At 39.1% G+C, this 16,056-nt stretch overlaps 1 protein-coding gene across 2 annotated transcripts in view; it reads left to right on the top strand.

The window, feature by feature from the left end:
• arvcfb (ARVCF delta catenin family member b) overlaps window positions 1-16,056 on the top strand; it is a 261,056-nt gene that overhangs the window by 4,274 nt on the left and 240,726 nt on the right. Inside the window, exon 1 of one of the 2 annotated variants that reach the window (XM_085424758.1) lies at window positions 13,740-13,756. The exons of the other annotated variant lie outside the window; for it this stretch is intronic. The gene's annotated coding sequence lies outside the window, so the exon portion shown is untranslated. Of the gene's footprint in view, window positions 1-13,739; window positions 13,757-16,056 lie in introns of those variants that run through there. 2 annotated transcript variants of the gene reach the window in all.

Below are 16,056 nucleotides of genomic sequence, written 5' to 3' on the forward strand. Positions count from 1 at the left end.
ATGGCATTTTTCTAATGAGCCTGACACGACCTGAGGTCATTTTAATCTTGAGAACAGTTTATGCAGTAAGGCACTAACTTATTAGGACGTCCGCTGCTTCAAAACTTAGTATTCTTAACTGTTAGCCCCGTGGCATATTTGTAATTTGAATGTAACTGTGTGAGCTGGTCAGATGACGTCTTTGTTTCAGTTTAGTGGCACTGTCTGAATTTGAATCCGTGTTTTGAATGTTATACTTTCCATCTATCCATCACTCCTTCCCTCCCTGACTGTGTCACAGGGGCAGACATAACAGAGCAGGTTGGTTTATGTGATACACGATTAGTCACAGTCTGATATTTCTGACGGATGATACTAACATTTCCATGCCAATATTTTGTACCATTGCAAGACATCTTAACACTTGCAAAAGGAGCGTTGTAAACAACAGAAAAGATGTCTCCATGCATTCATTTCTTTTGCAATACACTGAAATAGCAGTTGCAGTGTATTGCAACAGACCATGGGCATTTTATAGTACTAGAGCTGGGCGATATGAGATTTTTTCATATCACGATATGTTTTTTTCATTTCAGGCGATAACGATATCTATCACGATATAAGCCAAATAACTATATTTGTAAGATTTAAATGTGCCGTTGCTCACAAGTAAAATGTGAAATAATCAGCAGCTTGTTTTTAAATATTTATTTCCCATAATAAGTTCAACAGGGTAGATGTACTTAAGGAACATGAGACTTTTTCAGATAAATAAAGGCAAATATTGCAAACTACACAAAAGGCAGCCGCTAAAGCGTTTAAGTTTCAAAATAGAACAAATGAAACAGACTAAATTGTCAATTCCACTTAGAAACAAAATATTAATTCTAAAAATAAATCTTAGTTTGTTTTACAGAAGATCAGACAAAACTGACTAACTTTTGTCAATATCAAATAAACTGAGAACTAAAAGGAAATTCTCAATCTCTCCTTGTTGTATAGCTTAGCTTTTCAAACAGTTTTAACAGTTACTTTAGTCTGACAAAAGCCGAATGACGAATTAGCGCTTCCAGTCAGAGACTGAGGCTACGTCCACACGTACACGGGTATTTTTGAAAACTGAGATTTTCCGTTTTCGTTTTAAAAAATAATCCCGTCCACACATAAAGGCAGAAATGAAGGAAAACGCTGCTATGAACATGCCAAAGCAGCAGGTGGCGCTAGATTCCTAACCGTGCAGAAATGTTGGCCAATCAGAAGTCTAGAAGCCTCGGTGGGAAAAAGTAAACAAAGCTGGGGCATAGAAGCAGAACAGAGTCGTATGTGTGGACGGACAGTAACTGTGTGTATATGTAAGCATTTAAACACTGCAGAGAGTAGAATTAACAGTAACAGTATTGTAGAAATTCATTTCACCGAAACAATAACGTGGCGCACAGTGTGACACATGCACCAGTTTATTGTATTTCCAGACTTGCTTTCGGCACAATTTCCAGTGCACGCTACTCTGTTTTTTGTCAGACTTGAAATAGCCGAAATACCTTCACACTACGGAACTTCTATGGCTCTTCCGTTCGACAATCTCTCCGGCATTGGAACCATCATCTGTTTTCTCTTCGGTCACGCTCGGTTGATTTTTCTAGTCGGCACACTCATTTCCTCCATTACGCGCTGGCTCCATTACCCGCTGGCTGCTTCCCAAACAAACACACGTGCGGCTTGGCACTTGTGCTGTACGTAACAAGTCACGCAACGTGACACTGCGGCTGTGATTGGTTCGGCTCTGCGCTACTGAATTTGGATCGGCTGACCTTTTTTTTTTTTTTTTTTTTTAAGAGAACAAGAGCGGCGAGGTCTATCGCGATAGCTTAATTTCTCTATCGAGTAAAAGTTATATCGCGATACATATCGTTATCGTTCTATCGCCCAGCTCTATATAGTACCTGCATTTTGTGTATCTAGGACAACCAATACTACTAGCAGAGATGTAGTCTCTTAAGGGGGAATCATATTATGAAGTCAAATCAGGGAATTATCGTAGCCTCTAAATAAAGGATTCAGCCACTATGACATTTAATCAAGCTAGTGTTTTTATCAACGTGCCACCTTATTGTCTTTTTCTGTGCTGTCAGAGATAGCAAACACTATCCTAACAGTTTTTAGTAATATAAATGCACCCATGAAATATCCACCCATCTATTTTGGTTGCATTATAATGTTGCTTCATCCAGCCAGCCATTATAATCACACCAGCAGTAGCTGGGACACATTGTCTCATTGGAACAGGGATTAAGGGGCATCAACAGCAAAAACAATTGGAGATTCAGATGAACATGTATGCAGTTACAGAGTGTCATACTTCATCATTCTGTCTGATTAAAGGTAATCTTAATATTTTTATGAAAGCCTTTTAATAAATTGGTTACTCTGTTAAAACCCTAGATGTCTTTTCACAGCTTGCATTGACTCAGCAGCAAAGCACAAGTGTAATTATTACCACAAATGACGATTCTTTAAGGTCTTTAAAGACTTTTTTTTCATGACATTTATGAACCGTCAATGCAAGAAAAGCAGAGGTGTAACTGAACAGTGCTAACAGTGCTAGTTTAATTTGTGCACCTGATTACTTCTCCTGCTATGATGAGATAAAGCGTATGTTTCAGAAAAGGTAAACAGGTTTTACTGACTTTAATCTTTCCTCCTGATCATTTCCAGATCCACTTACCAGTCTACTGTAACTTTAAGTAAAGCTAAATGCAGCGATGATTTTCCAAATGTGTCTTGGGTAATCAGATGAAAACTGGACATCTGAGACACATCACCTTTTCTATGCCAGCGCCCAGCTGGGCCTGACTTTGTTACTCTCTAACACCTTGACTACATTTTTGCTGTGAATCTATGTAGAACATGCAACATAGCCTACACAACTGGCCAACACTGTTACCAGCATTCATACCTGTGTGGGCTAACTTGATGGTGATGTTAAATTTATAGTGAGGTGCAGTTCAGGTTACTGCAGAAGGTTTCAGAAGGGTTTATGGTTTTAAAATATTTGCAGTGTAATTGCAGATATGTTATAAGTTTTCATAAGTATAAATTCACTAATAAGGCCACAGTCACATCTGCCTAGAGACAGGTCAGAAACTTTGTGGCAACCACTGGTCACTAAGGAAAAGTGTACATTTTGCAACTGGTTGGCAAGTGATTGCAGGAGGTTTCCGTTAGTGGCTGAAATTGGTCAGAAAAAGCAAAACAGTCTTCTTTGCTATTAGCTGTGGTCACCAGTACTTTGCATGGAAGACGCCAGCTTGTATGAAAACACCAAAGTGGTATTGAGATTGAACTGTGTGAAGCAAACTGCAACCAGCTCACCTTGTGTTGGTGTGTGTGGCTGAGGTTTAAGTCCCTTACGCTAGAAGTTCAATGGCCCTGGCCACAGTAATTTTGTTAAGTGGAGGCTGGCAAGCAAAATGAAATGTTCCAAGAACCAATAAACTCTGCGAGCTGTTCCAGCAACACAAAGTCACATGAAACTTGTAGAAGTGGGGCAAGAACCAGAAAAAAGCACCATGTTGTGCAGAAGTGTCATATTTTCTGGTCACGTCCTTGATGAGGAGCCATCAGGACACATTGGGGTTGCAGAGTATGTTTGCACTTACACTTAATTTAATTTAGGCCACTTTTAGACACTTTATAAAACTAACTCTAAAAAGGGTCTAAGTGGAGCACAGTCCTTATTAATACGATGGGTTACACGTATGATTTTCCTGCCGTGAAATGAAATAAATAAAAAACCTGCTGCAAACATTATCCAGAGGGGCACCATGGATTCCTTTTCTGTCTGGACAAAACGATTTTTCACACACACACACATTATTTTCTGATGTAAGAATGCAGACGCATAGGGCAATCTTAGATTACATGATTTCACAAATTAGGCACATGAACACCTGAACCTCCTGGGATGACTTGTGGAAATTTTGACCTTGCGTTTGCAGAACTGGCTTCAGTGTCATTCCAAACAACATAAAATACATGATGTATTAAAATGACCCTGTTCATCAGTGTCAACATATTTGTAGCAATGTTGTACATTGAGAGACAATGTTATGTTAATCACATTAGCCTTATACTCGTCTCATTATAGTTTCATGGTCAATGTAGCATTTCATTAGTGATTGTGCACGGGAATTATAGAGCAGCAGAGTTATATAGAAAGGGCATTGCGTGTTTGTCTATTCAGTTGGAGCAGAAATGATGTGCTTCACATCCTTGAGTGCCAAATGCATAAAGTAGTAGCGGTGTTAAAAATGTACGCAGTATTTCTTGACTGAGTCACGTAGAGAGGTAATTATCAGCAACGCTATCCTAGCACACATGAATTATTTCAAAGAGAACAAAGGCTGATTCCTGTGTGTGTTTGCTGCATATGGAAACGGAGATGACTGCGATTCATAACTTCTTCTGCTGAGATGGATCGTGCATGAGCTGTGTTTTGTGAGCTGACTGAAGCTGTCTGTAATAGTGAGTGGTCAGAAGAAAGCCAGCCCGGACTTGGAGTGAATGGGCCTTTGTGGGACAGACACCTGCAGAGCTCTGCCTCCTGCTCCTGAAGTGATTAACATGCACCTCCAACCTCCCTGGCCTTCCAGCTCCACAGTCCCTCGGCCACCCATCCTGGCACTGATCTGTTGACTTGGCACCTGTTCTACATCACCCATCCAGCAAAGGCTATAACTCATGTCTTTGTCTGGGCTGAGTCAACACAGTGTGACTACAGAATTCTGTTAGGATTGTATCGATTACCTCTGTCAGGGGATTAAATTTAGAAGTTTTGTAAAGGTAATAAAGTGTAGCTTTGTTTCAACAGGACCTGGGCAAAACACATTTGACTGTCTAGAAAGAACTGGGTTGCTCTGAAGGGAACAGAGATATTAACACAGAGACGAGACATGGAGCTAAAAGAACCCTGAATAGAAATCTATCAGAGATTTCTGAAACCTAATGGGAAACATGTCAGCCAATCCGTTACTAAAGCATGAACACAGTAGAGGGTCATGATCGGGGTGTCTCTAGCTTTGGGCTGTAGCTCAGCAGGTAGAGGAGGGCATCTACTGATTTGAAAGGTTGGTGGTTTAATCCTTGGCTGCTCCAGTTTGTATGCCAAATATCCTTGGGCAAGATACTAACCCCAAGTTGCTTTCTGATGCATCCATCGGTGTATGAATGTTAGATAGAAATCACTCAAGAATAGGAAAAATTGCTTGTATGAATGAGGCATGTTGTATAAAGAGCTTTGAGTGCTATATAGGAATCAGTCCATTTATCACCCATGTGGTAACAGGCATGTCTCTCTCTTCATTATCATTATTGTAATGACAGAGGTTAGTGTACTTTTTCTTGCCTTTTGTATCCAGAACATAAATCAACGTGACATTTGTTCAGTACTCATGAGATGAGCTGTTGATTCTGTCAGAACTCTGGGTCAAAGCAGTAATGTTGTGAAATGTGCATGATTAATAATAAATAAACTTGCAGTGAAAAATCAGCTTTGTAAAGTCAAAAAACCTTTGAAGAATCTTTTGTTTGGATTTGGTTGGTGTTTCTACTCTCCTACTTCTCCTGTAGGGCTTCAGAATGGCTGCAAGGAGTCATTCTAAGATGGCAGCCAGTTACTTGGTTGGCTTTTAGAATGACTTTGGTCTGAAATAAAACAGAAACATCAAAATTCTCCCTCCTGTGGCTTTCTGTCAAGTGATTTGAGAAAGTGCAGCTACAAAAAAAATCAGCTCTGGGGACCTTTAGTGAAGTGACACTGTGAAAGTAGAGAGCAAATCCCCAGATATAATCAGATCCTTTTCTTCCACAAAGGTAATGCTTCATATGACCCGTATTGCTTAATATGCTGACCTTTTTGTAAAAAAATTGTTTTAAGTTAAATAAAATATAATCTTTCAACAAAAACACAGAGAAGGCACGATGTTCAAGTAATACTGGAGAATATAACTTGACTTTATGATGGTATTAATATTAGCAAGATGTAAAAAACATAGAATAAGGTCCTTCCTAATGCTGCAGTTGAACAGCTAATGTGCTTTTAAAGATTAGATAGTTATATATAGTGAATATTATTGCAGTGACAGTTATACTCAGTGAAAAAGTACCACGATAACTGAAAGAATTTCTTTAAAGTCTTTTAAGAGTCTCTTCACCTTCTCTGCCTCTCTGGGCCTTAGGTGGTTGGGAGAATGATAGGTAGATATTACCAACAACAACAGCCAGCTAGTTCTTTTCAGTTCTGATCTTTTCAATCCCAGCCTGTCGGATTGTTGTACACTATTAGCATGTTTTGCTCTGATTATTTAAATGAATTGCACCGTTTTTAGCTGAACCCAAAGGCTCACATATAATGAAAGCAGTCATAGAAGGTCAAAATTCAGACCATTTTAATTGTTAAAAGCTTTAAATGAGAATAACCCGAGACCATTTTGTTCTATACTTTGGAGAAAATAGAAACTAGATGTGCTGGAAACTTAGTGTGCCTATATCAGTGAATGCTATATTCAGTAGTGACTGTATGTTATCATAATGTCCTAAAGATGCTCTAGGATGGCATTCAGTCCCTAGACCCTTGGACCTACTGTCATTTGTCTCTCTTTAGGAGATCATTCATCATTAAGGTATTAGCTATGGCTAATAATAAAAAGCTAACATTAATGCTCAAGCTTGACAGTGAGTGATAGCTGTCCTGTTTATCTGTAACATTCATAGACTGTATTATTTTTAACAGGACAACACAATTGTTTGTGTCTAAAAAGTGTTATATTTCTCATAATCCCAGAGGTGAGAGAAGCAGCTACAGTAGCTAGACAGAAACAGCGAGTCTGCTTTACTAACTCTAGGTTAGCAGCAGCAAAAATAAGATGCTAAGTGATAAAAAAAAAAACAACAACAACAATAAATGCAGGAAATAAACTGCAGCTGAAGATATTTGCATGAACCAGTATTGTTCTGTGCCTTTTACTTTAGTAAAAAAATGTTTGTCTTGAGTATCAAACATTTTTTCTGGGTATTGGTGTTGAACTTGAAATTCTATTATCGTGACAGCCCTAGTCTTTCTGCCACTGAGATCTGTACTGTTACAGATACCAAAAATATATTACTTTGCAGCTAATAAAGTAATTAACAGTATATATAAAACCGCTTCATATGCTTTACGCAAACCACCATCAGTAATTTCAAAAATCAATAACTACTATACAAGAATCTGTTTTTGTACTAAATTTCTATTAAAAATGTTTTCATCCTGTTCCCAGTTGCTGAGTTTGAGTCATACTATAAAGTAGGATGTTTTTTTGTGGGGGTTTTTTTCAAGCTGATGTTGTGTCGTGTCCTTAAATGCCAGGTGTGGGTGCAGGCAGCTCTCTACTACCAGACATGGTGACGCTTCTGTGAAAATTGGTTTTAAATGAGATTTTTTGTTTGAATCTAACCAATTGTTGGGACCTCAGCTTGTTGTTATTGTAATATCCACAGGACTGTCCTCTAACATGCTGACTCGCTCATAATCCAGTCGCCTTTCTTACGCCCTCTCTGTTTTTCATCGGCACTGTATTAACTTAGAGCGATGATTAAATTCTTCTCCTCAATATTCTTAAAACCTTCCCCCCTTTCCACCTGCTCTCACGCTCTCTCAGTGGATTGAAATAGCTGTACATCTTTATATTCCCTCCCTAATGTGCTGTTTATCAGCTGGCTGCCAACTGAGACACTGACCAAATCAGTCTGTCTCCCATCGCTCTGTCTATCCTTACTCTGCGAACCAGCCACATCCCCCTACTCCACTCCCAGCCTTGGATCTCTGTGCCACAGGAGGATTAACTCCACCCTCTACATTCTGGCCTGCCTTGATTATGTCCAGGGATAAGAGCTGCTTAATTGTAATCACTGAAGCTGTCACTCAGGAGCACCGATCAGCCCAAACCACACACTGAAACCAAATATACAGTAGAAGACGGAAGGCAGCAGCCCTCCTCATGTTAGTCTTTATAACATGTTGGTTGTCAGTTAGAATTAACTCCTTGAAACATATGTTAACGAATTATGTACCCTTCACACTTCCAGTTATAGTGAGGAGTGGTTTAAAAAAAAAAGAAGTATATATCTATATGTAAGTAAAATAGAACGATTCTTAAATGTATTTAGCAGTTACAGCCAAATTAGAAATCTCAATAGTCCCAGAATTACTCTCTAAAAACTACGATGGTCAGTTATTATATAGTGTCATAATTTGTTACTAAAAAAAAATAAAAACCTAATAAATTGACTGCATCTGTAGTTGTACTTGAACCTTAATCTTTATTGCAACGGTTTGCGAAGGTATAGAACGCAAACATAGGACGCTCCAGTGTGAGCACAGGGGAACTCAGTCGGACAGCATGGGAAGTCAGTTGGGAACAACTGGAACGTTCTGGAAGGTGGCCTGAAGGAAGGAGCACATTGAAACTGGAGACCTCATGCTGATGCACCTCCACATCAGCAGAAGTGGAGGTTTCCTGTATGTATGGCTAACAGAGCACACAGGCGAAGCCACTCAATTGGAGGACCCAGAGGATGAGCAAATAGGCAAGACCAGAAGTGCGGAAAAAGCTCCGCTGCAGGCCTGGTAGGAGGCTGGCAACCAAGGCAGAACCCATCGGGAGGCCTGGCAGGAGTCCTGTGAGTAAGATGGAACTATGATGGAGATGGCTCGATGCTAGCGAGAGGAGCCCTTGGGAGGTTATTGGAAACATCAGGCCGAAATCCCACAGTTGCAGTAAAGGCATCAGGCAGCACGAGCCCTGGAGCAGACAAAGGTGTTAGTTGACTCAAGCAGAATTTATGGTGTAGCAGATGTGTCCATTTGCACTGATGTTGAACTGCACAAATTTGGTTGTGGAAAACTAACCAAAGATCAGAGAACAGCATAAAATGTACAGCTGCAGTTTGGTTTCATGTCACTACAAGAATGTGGATTATATTTTATAACTTCTGTTTTCTACTTAAGTAAGAGTAGCCCACAGACCATATTTTTGCCATTACACAGTGGTGATGGCACAAAGCTACAACATGTAGAAAGACTGACCTGTGCATAGTACCAGAGCACAACCATGAAAAAGTCTGAGATGAAGATAAGTTGGCTCAGCAACAGGAAGAATGTTAGCTGGCTGGGGCACAGGCACAGATATTGATAGACTCTGGAACAGGGGAAGTGTTAGTTGACAAATGTTAGTGGAGACAAAAAACTAGGCAGCACTTTTCTTGCTGAAAAGAAGCTGGAAGTAGCAAAGAAAATCACCATAAGAGCTGGAACAGGCTTGGAGTCGACGATGTGCCAGTCCAGGTCTATACTCTTAAACTGGGAGCCCTCTTCCAGTCTGTGTACAAAAAAGGGTGTAAGCTAATAATAGAGTTGTTGTTTTTTTCTTGAACAGACTATGAGTAGAAAAGCCACATGGATAGAGGAAATCAATATAGCAATAGGACAAGAAGGGCATTTCTAAATAATGAAACAGAAGCATTGTCTGATGACACGCACACTTGCGTATCATCAGACAATGAGACATTAAGCACTGTCCTCTTAAATCACCAGTGACCACTCAGATGACCAGTAACATCTTCCCCCAAGAATCAGATCTGATATTGGAAAAATAATAGTTAAGGGAAAAATAATAAAACAAAAAGACAGGAACAAATAAAAAAAATAATAATTCCAAAACCACAGCAAGTTGGAATAGTTGGGTCCATTTCCTTGCTGATGAGTCAAGAGAGTCTTTCCCAGGATGTAATATTGAACTGATAAACTGAAAACATATACAAAACACGTTCAAGACATGTTTTCTGGAATCTGCTGAGCTCAAGCTGCTTTGTGATGTCTCCTAAATGTATCCAACACTTTAGTCAATAGAAAAAATATACCAGTGATCATAAAAAGCAGTTGCAGTGAATGTGTTTAGCGATTTTATAGTTGCAAATCTTCAACCTTTCCTGCAGATTGTTTGTGGTTTGTCTTTATTTAATGTTTGCACCAGAGCTTAAATGTGTGAAGCAAAATTGTAAATTCAAGTGGGACAAGGTATCTGGATAGTAGCTATAAATTGCTTTATTAGGTAGCCTGTTCACAGACATCCTGGTGGAACTTGATGAGATAGCAGGTTAAAGCTCATTTCTATTTTCCTGCAGCATTTACAGTGAAAATACCAATATTCTTTGCATACTCCCACTATCTGTCTGTCACTATTTTGTCTAATGTGTCTACTGCTGTTGATTTTTGGGAAACCCCGTTTTCTTGAGCTTTCTACTATGTAAAGATGGAACCCTCAATAAATGAGACAGTTTGTCTCATTTATTGAAAAGCGATGCCTTTGTAAGAAACACTGGCAAAGATTTTATTGCAGTCGTGCAGTATTGTTGTAAACAGTCTAGCACATCAGATAGGCCATCTGGCATTTTAGTTATGTCAGAGCTGAGGTCAAATCTCACATGACCTGTCCTTGGCGGGCTATACTATCAGAGCCAATTACTATCCTTTTGGAATCCCCATTGAGTGCACTTTGTCCTACTTTTTTCCTCCACAGTGAGTGGATGCTACTAGAGCATGAATAATTTAGTTTCTTTAATATTGCATGTGCCCGTGTAACAGTTACAGGTTAATAGTTTAACTTAGCTTGGCATGAAGAGTGGAAGCAGGAGGAAAACCTAGAAAGGATACCAGGACTTATGACTTTATTTAAAAGAAACAGACAAAACCTAAAGCAAATGCCTCTTTAAGGTCATTGTCAGTCATAATACTATAAAATATATATGACATACTATAAGTATATTAGACCTATAAAACAACATTTGTATAAGGACAATTCAGAGTATAACAGAGTGTTATTTTTAAGATATGCATGCAGTGGATTTTTAAATAAAAACTAAACTAATATATTAGGGCAGAACGGTGCCACTCCCCCTGCTTTCAGTTTCTATTCTGATCAAAGCGGATCCTAGCTCTGTCTCCGAATTTAATGGAATGGTATAACACTGGTAGCAGTTTGACAGTTAACTAACTAATCAACTGCTCTATGACTTTAAGTTATTCAGTAAATGTCAGACACTATTTGCCATAATTGGTAGTTTCACTGTATTTAGATGAAAAATTGAAGTTCTCCCAACTTTGAGGAACTGGACTTGAAAGGAAACACAAAAAAAGCCAGGAGCAGTTTTAGATTAGAGCCAGAACATCTTTATGGGTATAAATGCATGCTTTTATGTAAGAGCCTCATTAGAGTATTAGATACATCAGGGTTTTTTTTCTCCGACTCCATTGATATTTGCTCTCCTGCTGTGCTGAGCTAAACTATTTCATTTTCCTGAGCATTCACAGGATGTGTAATTGAGCCTTGGAAGGTAAGGTAAAATATGTTAATCAATTTTTAACAAAAAAAAAATCACAGCACAAATAACACAATTACAGCTAAATGAAGTAATGAAATCAACCTTACAGAGGATTGTAATAGTTTAATAATGCTGTGACAGCACTGAGCAGCTCCTTCAGTGGGAGACTGCGACACCCACGGTGTGGGACGGAGAGATTTCGCAGGTCTTTCCTCCCCACTGCTGTCAGACTCCATAATAAAGACTTTAACTGATCAAGCACACACATCCATACATATGCAATAATACTAAGTGCAATAATCCTTTCTGTCATCGTTGTATTTTTACTCAGTTGTATATAGTATTTGTATTTGTATTCTATTTTTATCTTATTGTATATTTATTTTATTTTATTCTACTGTATATAGTATTTTATTTTATTCTATTCTGTACAGTTGTGTACTGTATTTATTCTTATTGTATTCTAATTTTTGCCTCATAACTTTTGCACTGTCCACTTCCTGCTGTGACAAAACAAATTTCCCACGTGTGGGACTAATAAAGGTTATCTTATCTTATCTTATCTTATCTTATTTTCTAAGAGCTACAAAGACAACAATTAAATGGATCATTTTTTTGCCAAAATAATCTAAATACCCACTGAATATCTTCTAAATTTAATGATTTCTTAACCTGCACAGGCATAAATAATCTTTTAGCTTAGCTTAGCAGCTAGCTATCTTTACATCCAAGTCTCACAAATTACAATGTTGCATCAGTTTTGTAAAAATTGATAATTTCTTGGCCTGGAACAATGACTTTCTGCAATATGAGTTTGTCAGTTTGCTTTGGAAAAGTCTTTAATCCTCAACCTTTAGATATACATGCAGTGCTTTTAGGTACGTAGTCATGGTCTAGATCAGCGGTCCCCAACCCCCGGGCCATTTGGTACCGGGCCCGAGAGTGAGACTCGGGTGTGAAATGCATGGTTTTCAGGGTTTTTATCGGTTTTCAGCGTTATTTTGTTATCGTTTTTATCGTTAACTCTGTTTTCCTGGGTCTTTTCACATGTGTTATGAATAAATCTTCTTTTTTTCGGTACCGGTACTAGTTTTATTTTGTTGTATTTATCCGCGACACCTTAAAGGCCGGTCCGTGAAAATATTGTCGGGCACAAAAAAAGGTTCGAGACCGCTGGTCTAGATGAAATTTTAACTGAACAACAGAATGTGGAAGAAAGGTGATTTATGTGACTTTGAATGTGACTTGGTTGTTGGAGGTTCTGAATATTTCAGAAACTGGTGGTCCGGTGGGATTTTTCCATGTGCCGTCTTCAGGGTTTACAGAGACTGACCTGAAAAAGAGAAAATATCCAGCAGCAGTTCTCTGGGCGATGTCACAGGTCAGGGTAATGTCCATCCTGCTTTGAGCTGAGGGGAAAGCAACAGTATGCAGAACAGCATCTTTGAATCAGCAAAACATGTAACTTTGAATCAAAAAGTTACACCGGGTACCACTCCTGTCAGGAAAACCAGGAAACTGGGGCTACAATTCAAAAGGGCTCGTCAAATTTGTACAATAGAAAATTGGAAAAATGTTGCCTGATCTGATGAGTCTCGATATGTGCTGTAATATTCAAATGACAGGATTAGAATTTGGTGTGAACAACATGAAAGCATGGATCCATCTTGTCTTGTTTCAAAGGTTCGGGGTAGTGGATGTGGGGCTGGTGGTGTAAGAGTGTGGGGAATATTTTGTTGGCAAAATTCGTCCCTCCTAGGACTAAGTGAGCATCATAGAAATGCCACAGCCTGTCTGCGTGTTGTTGCTGACCCTGGTCTCTTTATGCTGATGCTAATCCCTTTATGACTACAATGTTTTCATCTTCTCATGGCTGCTTCCACAAGGATAATGCTCCATGTCACAAAGTTCAGATCATCTTAAACTGGTTTCTTGAACATGACAAGGAGTTCATTCTACTCAAATGGTCTCCAGAGTCACCAAATCTCAATCCATCCTTAGAACTTGATGAAACAAGAGATTTGCATGATGATGTGCAGCCAATTAATCTGCAGCAATCAAGCTATTACTAGAGATGGACCGATCCGATATTACGTATCGGTATCGGTCCGATACTGACCTAAATTACTGGATCGGATATCGGAGAAAAATAAAAAATGTAATCCGATCCATTAAATATCACGAAAGCACCTCACAAAACTTGCAACACGCCGTAACTCACCTCAGAACGTATGCATCACGTGATAGAGCAGCTGTGGCATGCAGGACCTGTCGTGGTCTGGATAGCATGTGGAGCTTCGCTAGCAACCTGGCATTTCATCTCCGACAAAGTTATCCCCGAGAGAAGTAAAGCAAGTGTGTAAGTCCATCTCTGAATGTTTGTAAAGCATTCCCACGTTAAGCGTAACAAGCGACTGCCTCTCGCTCTCCGGCTGCTACTTCAATCGTGAAACTGCTTAAATCAGCTGATCGGCTTTTCTGTCGCGAGTCTGTCTCTCGTTTGTTTTTGGCCCACTTTGCGCCAGAAAGAGGAAACCAGCGGCTGAACAACAGCAGCACGTTTAAGCTTGATAAGCTGTTGTTACAATTTATTTAATATTACTTTCTACACCAGGATCCTTTTCTACGTAGCTGACGGCTGGTAACTGTGCAGGGGCGGATCTAGCAAAGTTTAGCCAGGGGGGCCGATAGGGCATTAACTGGGAAAAGGGGGCACAAAGACATACTTTTCTTTCTTATTCTCATTTAAAATGTCTAGCTTTTAATAAATAATTATCTGACACCCAAAGTTTTAATTTGATGTAAAATGAATAGAAGTCAATTACTGTATATAGTGACTATTAAGTCTAATATATATACCCTAGTAAGCTATAGTACTTTTTACTTTGGGAAGGTACCATCTGTGCAGTCTGCAATTTTGTTGAAGAAAGATGTTGAATCTATTTAATATTTCTTGAAAAATAATTGATTTCTGTGCATTTTTTTTCACACTGCATCAAATTAAGGTTGATTACGTCGATTAAGCATCATGAGGTGGCGCGTGAGGGGTGGTTCCCCATTTTTTATTTATTTATTTTTGTTGTTGCTGGGAGTTGGAACCCTATTAGTTAGGTTGCTTAATATTTACGCTAAGTACTCTTTAAAATACCAGAATAGGGAGGATGGTGTAGGTCTAAGTTTATTAGATTGATCAGTATTGCTGAACTATGAAATATTTTTTTTGTATACAGGTATAACAGAATAGCTTTAGTGTAGTTGTTGTTTTAAACTTGAGTATGAACTTGCAGACTTGCAAAATGCAGCAAGATATTTTAAAAAACAGTTTTGTTGATTAAAAAACACTATATCGGATTCATATCGGTATCGGCAGATAACCAAATTTATGATATCGGTATCGGACATAAAAAAGTGGTATCGTGCCATCTCTAGCTATTACTGTATGTCAATCTTAGAAGTAGTGTCATTATTAAAATGAAAGATATTAGCTCAGACATGTGAAATCAGATATATTATATACCCCTTTTAAGTGGCAGAAAACCACGCAGGGTGAAGGACAAAGCCAAAGTACATATAATAACATACTGTGAGCGGGATTTTACATTAGTTTGTACAATTGGCCTTGACATTTTAAATAAAAGTTTCAGCCCTACCCTTTCCTTTATACTATTAAAGGACTGAGTAATATGTGGAAGAAGAATACAAAAGTTCATTTTCTTTGTGTCCATTTTCACGCTTGTTACTGTGGCCAAGGAGCAACGTGACAGCAAATTTATGCAGGGGTCATGTGAGATGGCCTCATGAAGAGGCTGTCAAATAAAGACAGGAAAATGTTTTTCTCTCCTACTTAAGAGCTGGCAGCAAATATAAAGGGACACTGTCAGAACATGAATGTGGTGCAGGAGATGCCAGCGTATTCATCAATGCCAGGCTTTATGTGTGGGAGGGTTTTTGATGTGCACGGCTCATGCTGCAGCGGTCTTCTGTGGACTGTGAAAGCCAGGAGCTTTGCCCAGCTGGGACTGAGTGATGGTGGATGCAAGCTGTCTTTCCTGCCTCCTACATTGGAATATTCTTCTAGGACTAGGGGAGAAATGACTGGAGCATGGAAAGTAAGAGTGTACCATCCCATGATAAGCCATTTTGGTGATTGGAAGAGACTTGTTCTGAGTTTGTGACAGCTTAATTGGGACCAATCTGAAGTACTTTTTGGGTGCTGGCTCATTAATAAAGCATATTTTGCCTCTTCCTATCCCTCCCTCTATTTGAAATGTAGATGTCTCAGATGTGGAGCTCTGTGTACCTTGGAGGAGCATTGCAAATGAGGGTCTGTGTGTCACCCAATGTTGTGGTTGTGATGAAATCAATTCTGGCTGCTGCAGAGCTTTGCAGCATAGAGGGCAGTGCTGCAGTGGCTATGAGTGCTCTTTCAGCCATGGAAACAGATGTACTGCAGTAATATACATGCTCGACACAATCACACACAAAGTAAAATAATCCTGCCAAGCCAACAAATAGGGCTGAACGATTATGGAAAATAATCTAATTGCGATTTTTTTTCCCCCAATATTGCGATTGCGATGCGATATGCGATTATTTTTTAAGGTCTTTGTCTTCTGTATTATTAAACAAAGACAAGCAATACATCATATAGTATGGCCA

Source organism: Rhamphochromis longiceps, linkage group LG12 (genome assembly GCF_057381845.1).
Source record: "Rhamphochromis longiceps isolate RC_006_pf linkage group LG12, R_longiceps_female_GT1.1, whole genome shotgun sequence".
Lineage (NCBI taxonomy): Eukaryota > Metazoa > Chordata > Actinopteri > Cichliformes > Cichlidae > Rhamphochromis > Rhamphochromis longiceps.